Raw genomic sequence first — 17,844 nt, 5'->3', positions numbered from 1 at the left:
GTCAGACCTGTGTTTTGTAGTATATTTATGCCAGTCTCATTGTTTCCTTGGGATTAGACTGTTACAGCAAATACTCGGCACACAGGGAGAGACAAGGGACAATTTCCCAATTTCTTGGGAAATCGGAAAAGACTGTTGAATTCATACCGGTGATGGCCCAGTGGAGTCACCTAAAAAGGCTGAGCATCCAGCTCAGGTTTTACTGATCTTTTATACATATGTGATTCCGGGTTGGGCGGGACTATTATAAGTGAGGCTTCTAGTTCCTGGCTGCTGGCTGATGAAAGAGGCAAGCAAAACTTCAGAAGCCAAAAGCATGCAAAGGGAGTATGTGGCCTCGGAAATCTGGCTGGCCCTTTCTATTTGCCTTTAACAGCTTTCCTTCTCAAGATTCACATTATACATTTTTGAGAGGCATACTACTGAAGTGACTTTATGTCCTTCTTACTGCATTCTATTGGAAAGAAACAGATGGAAGTTTTTCCCATTGCCAGGGATATTAACTTTGATCCTTGGATGAGGTGGTATGTGCCAGGTTACTCCCTGTATCTGTGTGTGTGTATTCTCCTCTGAAATAGATCATAAAACCCTCATGTGAGAGATGCCCTCTTTATGATGAGGGAGCATGAGGCAAGCTGAGAGCAAAATACAGACTGGCATTCCTCCCTCCCCCCAGGTGGATTATGTATGATCTTCCTTGGACACTACTGGCTACTTAAGAACAAAGGAAAGGGGTTTAAGTGCTTGCCATGGTGATGTGGGAAACTAGGGCAAATGAAAAACTGAATTCCCTTACTGCCTACAGCCCCTTGACAAGTCCTTGACACTGGCAGAGTGACCTCTCTCTAGGAGCTCAGCTGCCTCAAGGATGACACTTTGCTAGGGACAAAAGAGAACCTTTAGCTTAACATCCCAACCTGGAGGATCCTGTAAGTCTACTTCCTTTATCTCAATTGCTCTAAGATATACGCTGGCAATCATGCTCCAAGCTTATGATCCACTGATATACACCTAAAGGGTCTCATGACTAAGGTTTTATTAAATGGTGATAAATGGTGTTTCCCTAGCAACTGCTAGCCCCTCAGGTTCTGGAAACCTTGCTTCCAAAATTCCTTAGAGATACACTCTATCCCTGACCCCCTCCCAACCTGTGGGTATATAATGAGTTACCCGTCAGGACACCAGTGAAGCTCTTCCTGACCATGGGTCCCATCCTGGTGCTTTAATAAAAATCACCTTTGGCACCAAAGACATAATCAAGAATTCTTTCTTGGCCATCTGCTCTAGACAACCCCACCATCACCCCAAAACGTCATCACTTATACCTGGAGGAAAAAAGCATCCCCGTCTCTGAAGACAAGGGACACCAAGAAGAATTCTTACTAAGTGTTTCCCAGTTTTCCCCCTGCCCAGTTACCCTTACCTCATACCCTCTGACATACACTATTTCTAAATGACTGCTTGTTCTTCATCAAGCCAAGCATACAAATAATCAGATCTGTTTCTTCAGGCCTTCATTTCCTTATAAAGACTCCCATGTCATGTAAAACCTACATTAAATAAATTTGTATTCTTTTCTCTTGTCAATCTGTCTTTGTCAGTTTAATTTTCAGACCCAGCCAAAGACTCTAAGTGGGCTTTGCCCTACAGTGTAAATACAGAGAATAAGCAAAGCATGGAGAAAGATTTTGAAACTGTGTCAATATATTATTCCCCAAAAAAACTTGCACTCAATGGTTTTGGTACCTATTGATGATGCTAGTCTGAATTATTCTGACATGAGTTGTAAAATAGTGATATTCTAGTTCCATCATTGCTTCCACATCTATTAGCTGGTATTCCACTGTAAAAAGAACTTCTCTTTCTCTCTCCCTTCTTTATTGACTTATTTTTTTAATTCACTCATTTTTGTTTTAAGTACACCTGAACCATTTCATCTTTTTTTTAATTTTTTTTATGTTTATTTATTTTTGAAAGACAGAGAGAGAGAGAGAGAGAGAGAGAGAGAGAGAGAGGAAGAGGGGCAGATAGAGAGGGAGACAAAGAATCCGAAGCAGGCTCCAGGCTCCAAGCTTTCAGCACAAAGCCTGATGCGGGGCTCAAACTCACGAACTGTGAGATCATGACCTGAAGTTGGATGCTTAACCGACTGAGCCATCCAGGTGCCCCAGAACCATTTGATTTTTAAGTGTCCCATTTCAAGCTGGCTCCTGTGTCATTCAGACATGTCCTCATCATTTTTTTTTTTTTTTTGAGCAGTTTTTTTTTTTTTATTTGCTGGCACAGCAAAATGTTCCAGACTTTTCTTGTATTTCACCTGCTCTGGACCAGCTATTTCTTCACAGGCACTGGTTCCTTTTAGTGGGGAATGGTGTTTAGAAACAAAGAGCAGGGGGGCGCCTGGGTGGCGCAGTCGGTTAAGCGTCCGACTTCAGCCAGGTCACGATCTCGCGTTCCGTGAGTTCGAGCCCCGCATCGGGCTCTGGGCTGATGGCTCAGAGCCTGGAGCCTGTTTCCGATTCTGTGTCTCCCTCTCTCTCTGCTCCTCGCCCGTTCATGCTCTGTCTCTCTCTGTCCCAAAAATAAATAAACGTTGAAAAAAAATTAAAAAAAAAAAAAAAGAAACAAAGAGCAGGAACTGAGTATGCTCCCTGCTGCTGGGGGGCCCTTAATAGAGGGCACAACGAGGAATTATTTATATACTGATATGAATCGAAACAGGTTATTAAAATATTTATTTATTTTTGAGAGAGAAAGAGACAGAATACAAGCAGGGGAGGGGCAGAGAGCTAGGGAGACACAAAATCCAAAGCAGGCTCCAGGCTCTGAGCTGTCAACACAGAGCCCGACACAGGGCTTGAACTTATGAACCATGATATCATGACCTGAGTGGAAGTCAGACATTTAATCAACTGATCCATCTAGGTGTCTCTTTATATAAATAAAAAATTTATATGATAATATATATAAATAATATATATATATTTATATATTAAGTATATATATCATATATTTTTAAAAATATATATAATTATGTATTTATATTGACACTTCTAGTCTCAATCCAATAGCTCAGTGTCCTAAAAATCCTGGCTCCCCTCCAAAATCGATGTATTTATCCAATCCTATCAGATAAAATAATTTCTGAATCATTCCATCAATACTACTATCAATAGCAAATGTATAATGTTCAAGATTTCTTTCCATTTCTTTTGTCTTTAGATGGAAAGTATACAGTCAAGGGACTATGCTCAAAATAATTTGAATTACTACTTTTTTTCCTAATGTGCTATCATGTCATCCATTTGATATACAATTGGGACCATTTACCTCCGTTTTTATTCAATTTCTATCTCAATACTGTAATTTATTTTTATTTTTAAGCTTATAAAACATAAAAACATGATTTCAAAGTCAAAACTATAAAAAAAAAAAAGTGCTAACACTCCTTACCCTAACTCCTCTAATCCCATTCCCACTCAGTAGGTTCCTAATTTCATTCTTTCCAGTTTAACTTTCTGTGATTCCTTTCGCAGAAATGATTGATGGATTGATCAATAGATGACAGACAGACAGACATTCTTATCTCTCCTTCTTTCTTATATAAAATGTAGCCTGCTATATCTACTCTTTTGTATTTTGCTTTTTGTACTAATAATATCTCTGGGACTCACTCCATACCAGTGCAAAAGGAACTTTCTCATTCTATATTATAGCACATCTCTGTATGGGCTCCATCAGGATTCATTCAAATACTCTCCTTTTGCACAGATATTTAGGCTGTTTCCAGTATTTTGTAAGTACAAATAATCATGCGTGTCTCTTATTATGAGTGGAGTTGAACATACTTTCTTATGCTTAAGAACGATTCCATATCAATTCCTGTGAATTATCTAGATCTCCTGCAACTTTCCTGTTGGATTTTGGGCCCCCTTCTCTTCTTAATTTATAACTCTTTATATATGAGGAATGTTAGGTCTTTATCCGAAATATATCTTGCAAATATCTTCTCCCAATTTGACAGCTGTGGTTTGACTTTTATTTATTTATTTGCCAGGCAAAATAAAAAAAATTGTTTTTAATTTTTAATTTTATACATTCAAGTTTCAGTGCATCTGGATTTTGAATTATATATAGAAAGCCTTTCTTTGCCCCCAGGTTATAAAGAAATTCCCCTTATAGTTACATTTAAGTGGGCATGTGTGTAGGAATAAAATATTTGTTTATTGACCTCTGGGCAATGTCAAAGATGCATGCTTTTTATTTCCATAGGACCTTCATCTCCAACAGCATAGTTTTCACTTTCCCTAACCCCAGGTTTCCTCACTAAGCCAGCTTCACCAGAGAGCTGTGCATGAAATCCAAATTATCAAAGAAGATTCTGCTCACTTGTCAGAACCACATGAATCTTCTGTCAAGCAAATAATAATTTGTAGGGCAAATCTGTTTTATAGTCACATATTTTGTAAAACAAGGATCACCTGTATTATATCTTATTGTCTCTCAATGATGTATGTACTTTCTCATATCATTGTTATTATCAAGTAATGCATGTTTAGTTTAGAAAAATAAAGCTATTGATAGTAAAAGCAAATAAAACTTTTAAAATTTTTAACAGGGAGAATGGGTTACTATACCCATACATATCTATGGAAAAAAACTTCTCTTTTCACTAAGACCCTTCTAATTATATTTCCTGTTTGTAATCTATTTCCATTTTCACTCACTGTAAAAAATGTTTGCATGTTACTGAGTTGTCCACAACAATGTTTGAAAAAGCTACATGGTATTCCACTATATAAAGACTTAAAACATTGGGGTGCCTGGGTAGTTTAGTTGGGTAAGCATCCCATTCTTGATTTCAGTTCAAGTTATGATCTCATGGTTGTAGGATCAAGCCCCATATTGGGCGCTGTGCTGAGTGTGGAGCATGCTTGGGATTCTCTCTCTCTCTCTCTCTCTCTCTCTCTCTCTCTCTCTCTCTCCCCCCATCACTTGTTCGTGCACATGCTCTCTCTCAAAATAAATAAATAAACATTTTTAAAAAGACTGAAAGCATTTAACCAAGTACTGCACACTTAGGATGTTTGGGTTTCTCTTTTTCATATCATAAACAGCTCTATAATAATATTACTTAAAGATGCACACCTTTGTGACTTGTCCACATATTTAAGGTAAATATCTAGACATGCAGCTGTTGGGTCAAAGAGTAAACAATATTTTTCATACATACACCAAGTTGCCACCAGCACTGTTTGAAAATAACTGTTTCCTTTACTCACAACCCACCCACACTGAGTGTTATCATTCATTGTTCTCTATCTCTTGATTTTTTTAATAACACAAGACTAAACAGTACTGTAAACCTCTATAAAACCACAAGACAAATTTAGAACAAAGCATTACAGATGTGTGTCTAAAATCACTGTAAAATTCTATCTAGGCTCTAAACAATCTACTGAAACATCTGAGAAACAACTTCATTCAAAAATGAAGATTTTTTTACTCTGCTTGCACAGCTCAGTATTGAAACCTTACAATCTCATGCAACTTCCTAACAGCCCTTCCCATTTGGTAGCTGCCAAAGCTTGGTATTGATTATAAATGAACAGGAGGGTTCCTATATAGGCAGCATCAACCTAAGGAAGTGCGGAAATAAACTTTTAGGAAAGCATCTCCTCTCAAGACGTCACTAATTAAAATTCCATGATAATTCTCCCTTGTCAATTACTGCCTAAAATTTTTACTTCACGTTCTAATCTAATGGCCCACATGTCTAAATTACACTTTTAATTGAAAAACAACAACATGGAATTTTTCTGTTTTGAACCATCTGTGTTTTCCCAAGAACCTGTGATTGCTACCAATAAATCCAATCAAACCCAATCTTAAGGTTCAAAAAGCTTAGGAAAATAATAATGCTGTTCCACAAAAACGTGACGTGATCAGAAGCACTTGCTTTAAAATTCAATGTTTGGTGTGTGAAGCTTCTTAACAAGTGTTTATTAAACTGCATAATTTCAAAGCCTGGAGTGGTATATTGCAATGTTTTCCTGGGAGTTGATCACATTTGCATATCCTTTTACACTTCCTGTGAAATTAATATTGCCTTTTGTATCTTGAACTCAGCTAATATAACTTGCCATTTTTACTTTTCATTGCTATGAGTAATATAGAGTAAACCCCCAAAGGGACCCCTGCAATGCCTACATAAGCTTTATTCTCTGGCTGTTACATTTTTTCATATGAATATATTAAATCATGATTAATAAACCTTTACAGAATCCACTGGTCTTGCAAAAAGGCAAGATTCATAATGATAAAGGCTGCCCAATGAATACAGGAAACTTGCTCCTAAAGTGGAATCAAAGGCCAGGGTTCACAGAGCTCCCGTCACATCCAACAGCACACCAGAGGTCTTTCACCAAGTAGGAAACATTTCAACAGTCACTCAGCTCATTGTCTTTGCAAGACTGGCTTAACCACCAGGATACCATAACCCAGCTGGTGACAATTAGACTTCTTTCTCTCAGGAATACATCTCTGTCAGATGTTAAAATCTGACAATTCCTGGATTTTTAAAATTCCAGCTGGGGCCCCTGGGAGTGAGAATGAGATGATAGTCAAAGAAAGAGGGTGGTAGGGGTTGAGGGAAAGAGGAAGTAGGTATCAGGAGTGGCTGAGAAGCTCCAAAAAGCAAATCAGATGCAGAAGAGGAGAATCTGGAATTACTACATACCACTCTAGACAAAGGTCACTGGAGGCCTCAAAGCATCATTCCCCACTCATCTGGAGGAAAAAAAAAATTTCCCTTTAACATCTTAGTTCGTGTCTGAAACCCCCCTATCGTAAAACGAGAATGGAAGGGGAAAAAACTTAATTTTGCACACACATACAGGAGCCCCAGTAAGATAGGAGACTCAAAAGGCAGCCAGAGGATTGAGGTTTATACACCATCCTGTGCTAAGGAAAAAGATAGTAGTCTAAGGCTTCAAAGGGGGAAGGCAATTCACTGGAAGGTAAGAGGTGGAGATGTTGGGTAAACAAATTTAGCCCAGCCAAGCAGGTAAGTCTCTCAGGGGAAAAAGTTCTCTCTAGTAATAGACTCTTTCTCCTGTAGGCTTCCTTTCTAATGTAAATACCCTTTATAAATGTAGATTTTCCCTTACAAAGAGGTAACTTCTATTGTTTTCAGAGATTCTCCTAGGTCTGCAGTTTCTTAAAAATAATCAGCTCAGAATAATCCTTAAACCAAAGAAGCCTATTTTGGGGTGGCCTATTCTGCCCCCTTCAGCCCTCCTCAGCTGCTCTGCCTAGCTGACAATCTAGTCAAGGCCAGAACACCTAAAAGACAATCCACAGGAAAAATGGGGGCAACTTCATGATTCCTGACCAAGGGGATAAATAGGCCATACCACAACAGAGATCACCCTCTGCCACACCTTGTACTGTTCTCATTTTTTCTCCTGCTTCAAGCCCATCTGCCACTTGGTCAAGAGGGTGGGCTGGCACCAGGACCAGGATTAGGGGAAGGCGAGTTAGCAACTGGCCTCAGGTGCAAAATTTAAAGACTGCTAAAAAAAAAAAAAAAAAGACCTCACTAATCAAAATAATACTCAATGTAGCATATATACTTTTTAATTTTTTTAAGTTTATTTATTTATTTTGAGAGAGAGTGAGCTCAAGAATGCATAGGAGGGGCAGAGAAGGGAGAGACAGAATCCCAAGCAGGCTCTGCACTGCCAGCATGGAGCCTGATGCGAGGCTCGAATCCATGAACCCTGAGATCATGACCTGAGCCGAAATCGAGAATTGGACGCTTAACCCAATTCTTGAGCCACCCAGCACCCTCAATGAAATATTTTTAAAACTCAAAATTAACGCAAAAAAACAGCGAACAAAACATCGAAATTTTAAACAAAGATGAATGCTGGGGCACCTTTTAACTTGATAAATGAGCAACGTCTTACAATATGAGTAGTACATGACACCAAATGGCACATGATCACAACTGAACCAGTGGTTCCTCTGTCTCTCTCTCTCTCTCTCTCTCTCTCTCTCTGTCTCTCTCTCTCTCTGTCTCGGAAGCATTGAGGGTGATCATCTCCCGTGCTTGGATGCTAGATCTCAGGCCACGGTGTTGAGCAGAAAGCAGTCAGTTTTCAGAACGTTGGAAGGTGCCCATAACCGACACTAGTATATTTTTTGTCACTTCAAAGCACCTATGACAGTCCATTGCTCTTCCAAACAAGAGTCAGCTTAGGAATGCTTTGCTTCATTCTAGGTCAGGCTGCCTGCAGACATAGACCCTTTCCTCTGCTGCCTATTGCCAGTTACATTAAATACAGTAGATGACAAGAGTTTATTAAGAATGTACTGTAGTCAACATCCATCAGTGATAGCAAAATTCATCCTACACAATAACCTTCCTCTCTCTCGTCTCACTCACACCAGCCATAAAGGTTTTCAAAGGTAAGTACAGGTTAATTTGTTTATTTTTCTTTATATTTTGTATTTTCTTTATTATTTTGTATTCTATTACAGTATTACAGTCATTTTTATATGAATATTTCTGGGTCATGGAATGAATCATCTGACTTTCCATTATTTCTTTTTAAATTTCTTTTTTAATGTTGTATTTATTTTGAGAGACAGAGCATGAGCAGGGGAGAGCAGAGAGAGAGAGGGAGACACAGAGACACAGATTCTGAAGCAGGCTCCAGGCTCTGAACTGTCAGCATAGACACCAACACGGGGCTCAAATCCACGAACCCTGAGATCATGACCCAAGCTGAAGTCAGATGCTTAACTGACTGAGCCACCCAGATGCCCCTCCAAGGAAATTTGCCTTAATACACAAGTGCTTTGGATTACAAGCATGTTTCTGGAATGAATTATGCTCACAAACCAAAGTTTTACTGTATAATGAAATCAGAAAACCAGAATTTATTATAATTTCAATTTTCTGGGTTTAATAGATACAAAGTCAATAATATTTCCAATATTTACTTCTTTATTTTGTTTTTGATGGGCAAAATCACCGTGTTTGATGTTTTCTCATCAACCACTGATAATCTTAAATAGTTTAAAATTAATTAACTTCATTAATTTAATTAATTTCATTTTTCTTTGGCCTCCAACTGCAATATGGGTTGGCATTGGAATGGTCTTTATTTAAAATATTTATTTTTGGGGTGCCTGGGTGGTTCAGTCAGTTAGGTGTCCGACTTTGGCTTAGGTCATGATCTCACAGTTTGTGAGTTCAAGCCCCGTGTTAGGCTCTGTGCTGACAGCTCAGAGCTTGGAGCCTGCTTCCGATTCTATGTCTCCCTCTCTCTCTGCTCTTCCCTTGCTCATACCCTCTCTTTCCTTCAAAAAATAAATAAATAAATAAACATTTAAAACAATTTTCTTAAGTATTTATTTTTGTTCATAACGGATTTTTATTTGCATTTGCTTGATTTTTTAAAAAAAAATATTGAATTAAAATATGTTTTCCTGATCACTGAGTATTTTGGCACTCTCTTACTTTGTGCATTGCCTGTTCCATTCGAGTCAAAGTTGAAGCTATAGCCATTTTATACAAATAATAACAAAAATGACTCTAAATGTGGAAAGGAGCAAAAGATATATTAAATGAAGGAAGTATGTTGCAGAATAATATGTAAGTACGGGTTCATTTGCACTTAATTTTTTTTAAATAACTCAGTCATTATACATCAAATCTATATGTTTAGTAAAGGGTAAAGAATGCAGTCATTGAGACAAGAGGTTCTTAATTATAATGCTACATAGGGTGCCCAAATAACATGTTGTTGTGGTTTTTTAATGTTTACTTATTTATTTTGAGAGAGAGAGACAGAGAGAGAGACATGAACAGGGGAGGGGAAGGGAGAGGGTGAGAGAGAGAATTCCAAGCAAGCTCCACACTATCAGTGCAGAACTGGATGCAGGGCTTGATCTCACAAACTGAGAGATTATGACCTGCGCCTAAATCAAGAGTCGGACACATAACCTACTGAGCCACCCAAGCACCCAGTAACATGTTAACTAATAACAAGTATTACTCTTTGCTAACGTTTGATATCTTTGAATGATTATCCCTACAGTAATAAGATTCTCATTCACTTGTAGCTAGGTAACATTTTTTTTCCTTTGAGAGGGAGAGAAAGTGGTGGGGTTATAGCACGTGTACTAGAAACTATCAACAACCATCATAGGTTAAAGGAACCTCATGGGCATCTCAACAACAATAAGTATCATGGTGAAAAACAGACTGAGAACCACTTGTCTAGGCAGTAATTAGTTCCTATTACATAGGCTAAGATATGTAGTAAGCACTTTTTTGTTGCTGTTGTTGTTATTGTTGGGGAGCAAGAATGCCTCACTCCCTTCACAAGGGGGAGGAACTCCTGTCTCCTTCAGGGTCCTTTTAGCTGGACTAAGAATCAAATCAACATGAGACAGATTAGCAGGAGAAAATCAAATTTAATAGGCATACATATGGGAAATCCACATAGACATGGAAATTCCAAAGGCAGGAAAAATGAGGGTTATATGTCATTCTGAACTAAGGAGAAGGGGACAGGGGTCTGGAATTTCAGAGGAAAGGGATACAGTTCACAGGGCAATAAGAAGAACAGATGTTTGGTAATTAGATGTTTGCTCTCTCATACAGATGGGTCACTCAGGTAAAATGTATCTCTGTTAATAACCCTTATTCTGGGAAAGTCCTCCAATTTAGATTCTTCTGTGTGGTTAAGGGAAGTACAAAGTTTCTCTTGAGCCTATAGGGTCTCAAGAGCCTATAGGGTCTCAAGCTCAAAATAATCCACGTGGCAAAGTGGCACATTCTGGGTTGGTGGGGGGGGGGGGGGGGAGAGACACTGTCCTGAACCCTTTCATCATGCTTGGGAGATTTGGGGGTCTTACTCAGTATCCTCCTCTTTTCAATAATTATGATGTTCTTGTTTGCTTTTTTAGCCAAACTTACGGAGGTCTAATTTTATAATGGTAAAATTTACACTTTTTAATTTAACTTCTATGAATTTTAACAAACATGTATACTACTATAACCAACACCACAATCAACATATAAAGCATTTCCATCCCCCTCCAAAGTTACCTCACGCATCAGCTGTAGTCAAGTCTTCATCCTATTCTACAGCTCCTGGCAGCCCTTAATTTGTTTTCTGTCCCTATAAATTTGGCTATGCCCAGAAACATCATATACGTGAAATCATAAGCCTTTGGTGCTGGCTTCTTTCACTTAGTGGAAAGCATATGGAATTTATCCATTTGTTGCATGTATCAGTAATTTATTCCTTTTTATTACTGAGTGTCACTCTATTGTATGGATGTACCACAGTTTATTTATCCATGGTAATAAGATTTTGATTTTGATTTGGCAAATCACCCTGACTCCACTCTCAGGTAATGTGGTTTATAAAAGGCTGATGCAACTATACTTCTCAGAGTATCCGTACCCAGACCTAATCAACCAGTATATTCCCATCACTCTGACCATAGGGATGAGTTCAGAGGTGGGCACACGGTCCAATTTGATCTAATGATATCCAACACAAGGAAATTAACAGAACTATTAGTAACAAGAAGTTACGACATGGAATCATGGGGAAAAGATATTAAGCTGGTATTTCTGTTGGCCATCCTGACCCATGGGGGAGTTCCCAACTTAAAGACAAGGCAAATGGAAAGCAAAGTACAACCAACTGGGTGAGACAAATTCCCACCTAGTCTGAGTACTTGGTACAGCCATGCCTAAAGACCTGTCCCTAGACTTGGCAGTTTTATGAGCCAACAAATTCTTCTAACTTAAGTCAATTTAGGTTCTGTTCTTGACTTTTTTTTTTTTTTTTTTTTTGAGAGAGAGAGAGAGAGAGAGAAAGAGCCTGGGCGGGGGAGAGGGGCGGAGTGAGGGAGAGACAGAATCTCAAGTAGGCTCCAGGCTCAATGTGGAGACCAACGTGGAGCTTAATTCCATGACACCCTGGGATCATGACCTGAGCCAAAATCAAGAGTCAGATGCTCAACTGAATGAGCCACCCAGGTGCCTCTCTATTCTTGACCCTTGAGAAAGAAATCTTTCATATTCCACCCATCAACGAGCTTACAAGAGAGTTTTAAAAATAAGACATAAGCAGAATTCACATCAGATGTCCCAGCTTCACCAGTTTACCACTTCATTAGTACACGGTCTTAAGGATTCTCTTTACTCCTATAAACCTTTATTTCCTCAATTCTAAAATAGAGAAAATCATTTCTTACTTATTCTACAATATTATTTTAAAAATTTTAAAAAGACTATGTTGGTTGAAATGCAAAAATATTATGATTATTATACATACAAAATAATTTGTACACAAAAATATAGTAGGTGACAATGATAATGAGAGAAAATTAAGAGGCATTATAGGAAGCAGTGAACAGTAGTTACAACTAGTGACATTTATTGAGTGCATGCTTTGTGTTAGGAATTGTAATTTATATACATCAAGCACTATATATATATATATATATATATATATATATATATATATATATATATATAAAGTATTTATATACATTATCTCATTTATCATTCTCAATAACACTAAAGGAACTTTAAACCTTCATTTTAGATGAGGCTTACAGAACATAAAACATATACTAAGTTAAAATAAAAACTGGTAGAAACAAAATAAAAACTCAGCCCTGAGCCAGAAAAGCCAATGTGTACCTCAAAGTGAAAGTCTTTGCATGAAGTGTTTGCATGAAGCATACGCTCTGTAGAGACAATTAAGTTATAAAAACCATGATCCTACAATTAAGTGAGCCATACCGTTGCCTTATACATAACTGTGCATGTTGTATTGGACACATTAAGACATAGAAAGTCTAGTCATATAAGATTATCACATGGTAATAAGCGAAGTTGCACTATATTTCTAAACATCTGGATTTCTTAGCCAGTTCCACACATTTAAGTCAGCTATTTGGTGTCATAAACACATGGCAAAAATCCATTAGGGAAAAATAATTGTACATCTGGCACCAAGATGGCTCTAAGAGTTAGACTACTTTTAAGGAGGAATTCAGGTTTGTTTTTTTTCTATCCTATATTCTGTAAAGGATAAATACCCAAAACAGAATTGTTTACAAAGTAACCAGGATCAAGGAGGTAAAGAGGAAACAAGGATGAATGAGACGTGCCCTCTTCAAAAGCAGAGCCTTCCCCTCAGGATACCAGGCATTTGTAATTACTTATACCTGACAACCTGGCCTATAAACCAAAAGAGTGTCACTTGTTTGTCCTTCCATTTCCACTTTTCTAGCTTTGGTGCTCATCAGATTCTCCAGAGAATGCCTAATTTTTAAGCCACTCAACATTTCTATCCAGAACTTCATTTACTCATTCAGTCTTTCAGTTACTGAATGATGATTTTTATTTGCTGAGCCTTCAGCTAAAGATCCAAGGCCCCCAATATCAAAGCAAAGTCAAAAAACAGATAGATGCTAGGATAAAACATTTATGATATATTGGGGCACCTGGGTGGCTCAGTCGGTTAAGCGTCCGACTTCGGCTCAGGTCATGATCTCACAGTATGTGGGTTTGAGCCCTGCGTGGGGCTCTGTGATGACAGCTCGGAGCCTGGAGCCCATTTCGGATTCTGTGTCTCCCTCTCCCTCTGCCCCTCCCCAACTCATGCTCTGTCTCTCATTCTCTCTGTCAAAAATAAACATTAAAAAGATTTTTTTGAACATTTACAATATATAATTACAGATCCAGTGTCAATCACCCTAATATAATATGTATACTCTTAAAAGTTGAAAAGAAATATGGGTTCAAAATTGAGTTTTTAGTATAAGCAAAATAAAAAGACAGTTCACAGAAGAGGATATAGAAATGGCTGTTAAAAATCTGAAAACGTGCTTAACTGTTCTTATAATAAGAGGAAACAAGTTAAAACCACAGTGAGAATTTTGACAACTGTACTGTACTATCATAGCCGATTATCTGTAGGAGGCACTGGGTGAGAAGTACGTGAGAACTCCTCGTACTACCTCATGACTTCTCTGTTAATCTAAAACTATTCTAAAACTTAAAAAGCTTAAAGACAAATACACTGATACACACTTCTTACCTACCAGTTTCACAGAAGTTCAAAGCTTATAGACAAGGAAGGGGATGGGGAAAGGGTCCCTCTCATGCATTGGTAGAGAGAGTACAAAAGGGCATACAACCTGAATGGAAGGAAATTTGTTATTAGTTAAGGAAACTATGTTATCTATTTACTTTTGTATCTATTTACCTACATATCTATATATTTTCATACATGCAATGTCAGTTATAGCATTTTGTTGTTGTTGTTGTGTTGTTTTATTTTTTTGAAGAAAGTCTAGAGAGAGGAGAGACAGAATCCCAAGCAGGTTCCACACTGTTCAACAGAGTCTGATGTAGGGCTCGAATTCACAAACCATGAGATCATGACCTGAGCCAAAGTCAAGAGTCGGACGCTCAACTGACCAAGCCACCCAAGCACCCCCATTTATGGAATTTCACTCTGAACATACACCTTCAAACATATGACAAAATGGGTACAAGGTTATTCACCATGGCATTATTTCCAATAACAAAATACTGGGTAACTGAACCATCCATAGGGACAACCTTGGTATGTCACTCAAAGGTGTACCAGTCAGCTGTAGTAAGAAATGAGGGAGACTTTATAAAATGATATGAAATAATTGCCAGGATAAAAAAGCAAGGTGAGAAAAAGTACATGTAATATGCTAACTTCCGCATAAGAAAGAATATTAAGTATATGTGTATATGTATGGGTTTGCTAGTTTTTGTGATAAACCCATGAGAGATAAACCAGAAATGAAAATGTTTACTATGCAGGAGTACAGATTGGAAGGATAAAAACAAAATAGGTATTCCTTGAACAACTTTTTATCTTGTTTTGATTTTTGGACCATATAAAGTCCTATACATACAAAATAGACAACAGAAAAAAAAATTATAAAACAAAAAGTACACTTGCATACAAACAAAAAAATAAATAGAATGAATGCCATATCATATTGCTAAAAATAATCACAGAAGACAAAAATGAATTCAAATAACTTTTGGGTCTGGCATTATGAACGTCTGTCTGTAGTGGAATATTAGGACAAAAATGAATACAAATAAATCCTGAACTTTACTTAGTAGACTGGCCGTTGGAAGTGGTATCGATGTAGTCATTCTGCAACTATTTTCTGTGTGTTATACAATAGAGAAAATGGATCAATACATTGGGCTCTCACCATGGAATAAAAAAGATAAAAAGGTAGAATGAGGGAAGAATCTTGTGATGTTGGATTTGAATTGTTGAATTTCAGATTATTAGTATATATATAGTATATATGTAATTATCCACAATAATCTGCAATTCAACTATATATATATATATACATGTATATATACATATACATGTATATATACATGTATACATGTATATATACATGTATATACACATGTATATGTATATACGTACACAGTAGGTAGGTAGATAAACAGATAGTAGCAAAGAGACCACCTAGTAACCTAAGTTTCATTTCTAAATTCCATTCCCCACTAAAGGAAGCCAAGCAGAGCTATTTGAAGAAATGACTTATTCTTGATCAGGAGTAGGGAAAATATAAGGTAAGCCTAAAATATCTTATTTTGCCCAAGGGCATACTCAAAAACTGATGTCCTTTCATGTCAAAGGGACATAAAAACTAGTTTACAGGGGATCCTACTGGCTAAAATGAAGATAATTGGAAACTCATAAAAGAATAAGAAGTTATTTATGGAGTTACATTGTTTTGTGGGACTTCCTTGAGCTATATACGTAAGATTTGTGCATTTTTCTATAGGTTTGCTATACTTCAATACAAAGATTATAGTGACTTTTAAAAAGAAATAGCTATGATACAAGCAGCAAAGGAAACACATATTTTATTCTAGCTGAAAGAAGGACCATACTATGAATAAATTGTTCCAACTATTACGATAATTATTCAGTTCTACTATGGACATGGCAGGGAGGGTGAGGAGCTCTTTGGTTACCAAGGAAGGTCAGCTAATAAATTTATAAGAATAATACAGTAACAAAAACACTATTAGGCAAGATTCATCAATGGATGATAAAACCAATGGGTGAAACGTTCTTAAGAAACAGGATATTCACTCAGTATCAGAGTATTACCACACAGATTGCTTACTAATTACAAAGCAAACCACAAATCTCAAAAAGCCACACCTAAAATCCAAAAATGGAGGGATCTGGAGAAAATCACTTAATCAAGTGATCAAACAGCACCACCAAAAATTGAACAAACCAACTAGTGCCTCTGATATGATTCAATATGAACTACACAATATTAACTAGGTAGTATGTTGGCCAAAAATATTGAGGCTAAATCTAATCATCAGGAAACAACTGGACAGATCTAAATGGCATGGCATTCCACATGACACTGCCTTAGAACCATCAGAAATGTCAACTCGTGAAAGGCAGGGAACTATTCTAGATTAAAAGAGTCTAAACACATGCACTAACTAAGTTAAATGTGTAAGCCTTTATCTAATTTTTAAAAAAATAAAAATAAGAAAAAAGATATTATAATGTACAAGGGACCTTAATGGGGACATTTGAATATATTTGGTAACAAAACAATGTTAAATTTCTTAGATGTGATAATGGTATTATTATATACATACTGATCTCAAGAGATAGAAGGTTAAATGCCAGGGGGAAATACGATGAATGCAAATGTTTTTTTGAAAGGTATATAAATGAGAAAAAGAAAGCAAATGAACAATTATGACAATATGTTAATAACAATTCTTGCACATTGTATTTGGATAACTACTGTTCTCTACTCCCAACTTTTAAAAAAATTTAATATTTTCAAAATAAAACTTGGGGGAGGGACAGAAATAATTGGGATAGACTGTAAAAAAAATAAATCAAGGACAGCCAGTATTTTTTAAATGCCCACTATGTGTCAGGCCCTATTCAGAGGAGATTTCAATAATAGTTCATTTAATCCTCATAATTCTATGTGATTGATACTAATAATATCTCCATTGTATAGATGAGAAAGTTGGGTCCAATAGAGGTAAAATAACTTGACTGAGCTAGCATTCACAGTAGTTAGGATTTGAACCTAAGAAATTTAGATTCAAAGTTCATTATCACAGCCATACTTTCCTGCCCTTCAAAAGTAGTGAATTGGATTACTGCAACACACTTATCAAATAATACAAAATAATCCAATTGGTAGAACCACCATATTAATCATATGAGCCTAATGACTAATATGCATCTGATTATCTCCTATGTTCCCAAAACAGAATTCTGGAGGATTCAGCTTGTTATGATTAGTACTATTTCCTGTGCTGGACAATAAAATCAGTAATAACAGGAGGCCAACAAATAGCCTGAAGTGAGGAGGGAGGTTGATTTTTGTAAATACAACATGCAAAAATAGTATGGGCAGGTATAGGTGTTATTTTTAAAATAGAGAATATAGGAAAAATCAAAGGATCAATATTTACATTTCCTAGATTTCCAGATTAAAGAAAAAGGAGCAAAACTACAGGTGCTTTGAGATTTGGATTGTGTTAATGCCATTATAAAATGGTCCATTTCTTTAGTTGGGAGCCACGGAAGATCCTGACGGAGCAGAAATTGCAGCATTGGTCAATTAATCAGTGTCTCTCGCGATAGCTCAACAGGGTGCCCTCTTTAACTCAATAGACAAGCAGCTCACCAACAGTATCTAAAAAAGAGGAGAGTCACAGAATGA

General features: G+C 37.1%; 1 protein-coding gene across 9 annotated transcripts in view; it reads right to left on the bottom strand.

Annotated features, from left to right (window-relative positions):
- Positions 1 to 17,844, bottom strand: part of FHIT (fragile histidine triad diadenosine triphosphatase) — a 1,412,849-nt gene that overhangs the window by 1,102,838 nt on the left and 292,167 nt on the right. For 3 of the 9 annotated variants that reach the window (XM_086697744.1, XM_086697748.1, XM_086697746.1), the window contains one exon: positions 6,740 to 6,789. The exons of the other annotated variants lie outside the window; for them this stretch is intronic. The gene's annotated coding sequence lies outside the window, so the exon portion shown is untranslated. The remainder of the gene's footprint in view (positions 1 to 6,739; positions 6,790 to 17,844) is intronic. 9 annotated transcript variants of the gene reach the window in all.

Source organism: Puma concolor, chromosome A2, assembly GCF_028749965.1.
Source record: "Puma concolor isolate L17-30 chromosome A2, mPumCon1.1.hap2, whole genome shotgun sequence".
Taxonomy (NCBI): domain Eukaryota; kingdom Metazoa; phylum Chordata; class Mammalia; order Carnivora; family Felidae; genus Puma; species Puma concolor.
The sequence above is the reverse complement of the archived record's forward strand: the minus strand, read 5'-3'. Positions and strand labels throughout refer to the sequence as shown.